The following is a 6,000-nucleotide window of genomic DNA, read 5'->3' on the forward strand; positions in this document are numbered from 1 at the left end:
GCTGTAGCCTAGAGAGACTGGGCTGGCCACATTTGATGCCCAGACCTGAGGCTCTCGACCCACATCTTTTGCCTGCATAAAACAATTAAAGCCCACAAAGACTCCTCATTCTTATAGACCATGGTGCTATTATCAACATGGTTTGTAACTATAATTCATACAGACAGGCCCATTTAAAATTTCATAGGAACAGCCATTCCACGTGTTGAGAGGGAGAGAATGTTTGCACATTTGGGAGGTGGGGTTTGTCCTAAATCCTAGAAATTAATAATGGTAAGATTTTGATTATTTGCAAGCTGCAGAGGAATTCCTGGGCTAGCTTATGCAAAGAAACCTGACTAAGCTAGGTCCATTAGGAAAATACAGGGCCATTGAGGGCCATTGGCAATGCAGGAGAACTGCCTCACCTACACTCACCCCCGCCCTGAGGGGTGAACAGAGACTGGGGATTTGGAAGGTTGCCAGGGTAAATGGGTGTAAGGTAACAGGAAAAGAGTTTCTTGAGCAAGGCATGCTGGGAAGAAGAAGGGGGGGGGGAGACAAAGTTCCATCTTGGCCAGGCTGGCCGAAGTCAGGCTGGGAGAAATGCCTTGGGGTCCAGTACTGCACTGCTTTGTGGAACAAGCCCCTCTTCAGATGACCATGCTGTAAGATCTGGACTCCCTCAAATGCCACCTAAGCATTAAGATGCTAGGAGTCTAATTTCAGGTAGTAGGGGCTGGAGCTGCAACTTAAAAAGTCCAGTTTCTACTACATATTAGCCACACCTCTGGGGCACAAGGTACTCTCTTTTTTTTCCCCAAATACATTTTTATTAACATTATATACATAACAAGCATACAAACAGATACAAACAAATACAAAAGAAAAAATTACAACAAAATAAAAATAAAAATATACAAGCCAAACTTTTTTCCTCTCTCTAACTATAAAAAGAGAGATTAATCCGGCTACTTCACAAAAAAACAAAAAAAGCACACCAAAAAACAAAAAAAAAAACCCCTCCTGGACTTCCTTCCATCCTTTTGGTAAGTATCAAATATTTACTTCCATTCACGTATTTTATTTTTGATCTGTAAACCTAAATTCACACACTGGTAGTATTGTTCTGACCCCGCCAATCACATTAAACATTCATTCCAATGTAGTTCCAGTATTTACTCCAATTTTTCAGAGATTTCTGTTCATCATGGTCTCTTATTTTACCTGTTAATTTATCAAGCTCAGCATATTTTATCATTTTAATTTGCCAATCATTTATATTGGGGATAGTTTCCACTTTCCAATATTGTGCCAACAGAATTCTCGCTGCTGTGGTGGCATAGAGGAATATCGTTCTATCTTCTTTTTTGATCTCTTTATCCAACATTCCCAGCAAAAAGGCTTCGGGTCTTTTGGGGAAGGTGTATTTAAATATTTTTTTAAGCTCATTGTAAATCAATTCCCAAAAGCCTTTCACCCTTTTGCATGTCCACCATAGATGATATAGGTCACCCTCCACCTCCCCACATTTCCAGCATTTCTTATCCTTTAATCTATACATTTTGGCCAACTTCACAGGGGTGTGATACCACCTGTATAGCATCTTCCAAATATTTTCTCTCAGGGACATACATGCTGTAAACTTTATGTTGCGGTTCCACACTTCCAACCACCTTTCAAAGTCGATGTTATAACCAAAATCAATTGCCCATTTGATCATTGCCTCTTTGACCTCCTCGTCCTTTGTGTACCACTCTAATAGTATATCATAGGTTCTAGATAGGGTTTTGTTTTTACCTTCTATTCTACATTGAATTTTGATTTTTTGGCACAAGGTACTCTCAGCTGTATTGCATCTGAGAAGCACAGTTGCCAGGCAGAGTTTGTTGAATAATGGAATTGTAGATTTGGAAGTGCTCCTAAGGGTCATCTGGTCCATCCCTTTTCAATGCAGGAATCACAGCTAAGGAATCCTGGACAGATGGCCTCCAACTTCTGTTTAAAAACCTCCAATGAAGGGAGTCTACCACCTCCAAGGGAGTCTGTTCCACTGTCCAACAGCTCTTAGCACTAGAAAATTCCTCCTAAGGGTTTGTCAGAATCTCCTCTCTTAAAGTTCTCATTGGTTCGGTGTTCTAAACCAGAGGGTTGGGACCTACTCTCTGGAGCAGAAGTAAATGAACTTGCTCCATCTTCCATGTGACAGCCCTTCAGATATTTGTAGACGCCTATACTATTGCCTCTCAATCTTCTCTCGGATAAACTTACCCAATTTCCTCAACCATTCTTCATAAGGCTTGGGATACAGATCCCTTATCATCTCGGCACCCTCCCATATGGGCTGAGGTGGGCCCTTAGGCAACCTGGTCCCAAGCTATTCAGAGCTGCCCCCATCATTGTTGACCCTTAAACTGCAATCATTTTATCATAACAATGGATAGACAGTCACCATGATTTATGTAAGGTATTTGCTTTGTTTGGTCCTGAGTGTATTTTATTGAATTTCATAAACCTAACAGATTGCAATACAAACAAGTGAAAGAAAATAGTCCATATACTAAATAAAAACTGCAATTGCAAAGAAAAAGATATATAACCTAGACATAAGGCTTACTACATCAGTAACAAAAAGTACAATCAGAAAAAGAATACACAAAAGGCTTGGTGGTCCAGTATAGAAGGAAGAACGGAAAAATAACCTTGAAGAATACAAAATCCAGAGAGTGGCACAAATCTGTGGGACCTGATGTTCAGGAGTTGCTACTTTTGTCGATGAAATAATACTAAACCAAGCAACAAATAAATGGTCTTGAGCACTTTGAAGCACTTTTAATTTATGCAAACCTTTTATTTCAAGGAGGGCAATTTGCCAAGTCTTGGAATACCAGTACTTCAAATGAGCAAGATCAAAAGTGTTCCAGAATTTGACCACTGAAGCTCAGGCAGCTATCAAGAGATACAAAACTAATTCATTGTTCTTCAAGTCTTGATCTGGATGCACAAATAAATTCAAGAGTGAACCACTTGCCCAATTTTCAAAGAGATTCCTGAGAACCTCCTTGTCCAAAACCTGTTAACCTTGATGTAGTCCCATCCATATGTCAGTAGGTCCCAATGTCCTGGCATCCCTTTCAACATAGGCGAGAGGCACCTTGGTGTATAAATGAAACAGATAATGGAGTTAAGTAAGAACCCTGGGCTATTTTCAGGGAAAGTATTTGTTTAAAGAAGTATCATTGTTCAGGAATTATAAGAAACCAAACAATACTGCAACTTTAAAATGGATTTCTTCTTTTCTTGTTTCTTTATGGAAAAAAATACATTTTCATTCCCATGCTGTTAGGTAACCTATAATATACAATCTTGCAAAATTTGGTTAAATTCAGTGCAAATGGTCCATCTACTGTCTTGATTCAAAGTGGAACCTAAATGTATCCAAATATAGACAAAATATTTATCTTTGATCTCAGGAAACGTCATGCAAAAGTCAGTTACTGTCCTGCTTCAGATGATGCCAAATCCAGCAGTCCCAAGTCGACTCACAAGAGCAATCGAAAAAGCAAGATCTCATCATGGTCCAAAGTCAAAGCATAAGGGTATCATGAGATACAAGGTCCAGAAGCAGTCCAAGGTCTAAACGCATGGAACTCATGTGACCAATTAGGTTGTATGGTACATCAAGGAGCAGGGCCGTCTTAAGCATATCTGGCGCCGTGGCGCAAAGATCCCTCCGGCGCCCACCCACCCCCACTTCCCGTAACTTTTTTAAGGGTGAGGACCCCAAAGTTGTTGACCTTTTTTAGGAAAGGTTCCCCAGAGGCCCAGAGTAGTTGACCTTTTTCTAGGGAGCTGACACATTATCTCTGCTTGGGAAAAGAAAACAGGAAGCATAAACAAACTTTTTTTAGTTGCTCATTTAGTTTTTAATATTTAATGCTGTATTGTTTTTAACACTTGATTGGGAGCTGCCCAGAGTGGCTGGGGAAACTCAGCCAGATGGGCGGGGTATAAATAAATAAATTATTATTATTATTATTATTATTATTATTATTATTATTATTATTATTATTATCAATGCATCTATATATGCACTTATGGAGTTTCAGATGCATGTGGGCCATCCAAGTCACTCCTGGTCTTAAATTGCTGAAGCAAAATGGCATAGCTTCACCTGGCACCAAAATGAGAGAGAAAATGCTGGTCTTAGATATACCTGTCAGCAAAGCGTGAGACTTTTAATCGCAGGGTTGTGGTTTCAAGCCCCATGTTGGGCAAAAGATTCCTGCATTGCAGGGGGTTGGACTAGATGACCCTGGTGGTTCCCTTCCAACTCTGTGAATAGTTCTGTTATTCTGTTGTATCTGAAGGGCTGTTCACAGGGAAGATGGAGCAAATGTGTTTTGTGAGAGATTCTTGTGCTGTGATTCCTGCACTGGAGGGGCTGGTCTAGAAGACCTCTGGGGTTCCTTCTAACCGTCCAGTTCTGTGATACTATGATTAAAATACTCCAAGAAATAAATAAACGGGCAGTCACTGGAAAGGGCTCCAAGGGCGGCCATCCCACAGAAAGTTTGGTATGTGCCCTGTAGCCCAAGCCCCATTCACCAGGCGAGACCCGGTGAACCGAAGGAGCGCTCCGCAGTGGCAATGGGGCTGCCCAGGAGAGCTTGCGTACGTGACTGAACACCTGAGGGATCATGGCGGGAACTGATGGGGTTTGAAGTCCTTGGCCAAAGGTATTAAGTGGTGTTGGAATGAAGCAAATCGGTGGAACTAGTGATTTTATATGAATTTCCAAAGTTTTGAGGCTTTTTCCTAAAGTCGGCAGGTTTCGGAAACACTCTGACGTTGACTTGTTACGTTTCATCCATGTTATGAAAGAGTTAACAAGATAACGAGGTTTCGGTAGACTCAGTCAGCGGGGAGATAGATCAAGTGCTAAATGAGGAAACAGAGCTGGGATGAGGGATGACCCTGGCGCTGCAGAACGGAACAGGGTCCTAGTGCCTCCGAAGGGCGCTGGAGGCGCGCAGGCACCAAGCCCCTGCTCCGCCTCGCTTACCTCCCTGCTCTCCCCTCCCTGGACTCTCCACCTGGCGCCCTCCACTGCTTGGCACCCTGGCTCACTGCACCACTACTCCCAATGGTAAAGACGTCCCTGTCAAGGAGCTCATACAAGGTTGTTGCAGCATTCTCTGCTAGGAACTGGAGGCTTTTCATCATGGGACCCTGGAGCCCCACCCAGAGTACAGTTGTGCAGGCCATCTGGACTGTTGTCTACTCAAGAGAAGCAGCTTCCTCATGAATAGCCCCTTATTGCCAAGGAGTCTTGGTTTCTTTGGGCAGGAATTCCAGCATCTGGAAGCTGACTGGACCTGCAAATCAATGTAGGCTTGAAAGCTTCAGTCCACCATCTTGATTCAAAATGACATTATGCTTCTATCCAAACATGAACCTGAAATCTGCTCCACAACAGGAACCATGATGACAAATATCACTATTTTAAGAGGTGTCCAAACCCACAGAGAACAGACAGAAACAAAACATGTCAAAATATAGATCTAGATATTTAAAGTTTAATTATTTGTTTGGTAGCATTTCACATTGTATCTGTTCTTATTTTACTTTAAGGTCCTCCGAGGCTATTTGCTATACATGGCTACCCTTCTGGAAACAGGAGCAGGACATTCAAATTCAGTAGTACAACAGGATATTCTAGGTAATTCCCCAGACATGTGATTAAAAAATAATAATGAAAGCCTCGTCATGACTTTCAGCAAAAAAGAAAAGAAGTGTTTGCTGTATCAGCATCACCAACAATCCTTCTTTGAAGTTCCTGAATTAATTGTAAGAGCGATTATGAATAATTCATCACTTTCATAAGTCAGGACACTTGTCACCTTCCTGTCTAATCCTCTGCACTTTCTCACATACTCACTTCAAGTCCTCCTGAAAACCCTGATGCAATGAGCGTCATGGAGAAAATGTGTTTGGAACAACTGAACTGCTCCACTAAGA

Source organism: Podarcis melisellensis (genome assembly GCF_964234715.1).
Source record: "Podarcis melisellensis genome assembly, chromosome: Z".
NCBI classification, from domain to species: Eukaryota; Metazoa; Chordata; class Lepidosauria; order Squamata; family Lacertidae; genus Podarcis; species Podarcis melisellensis.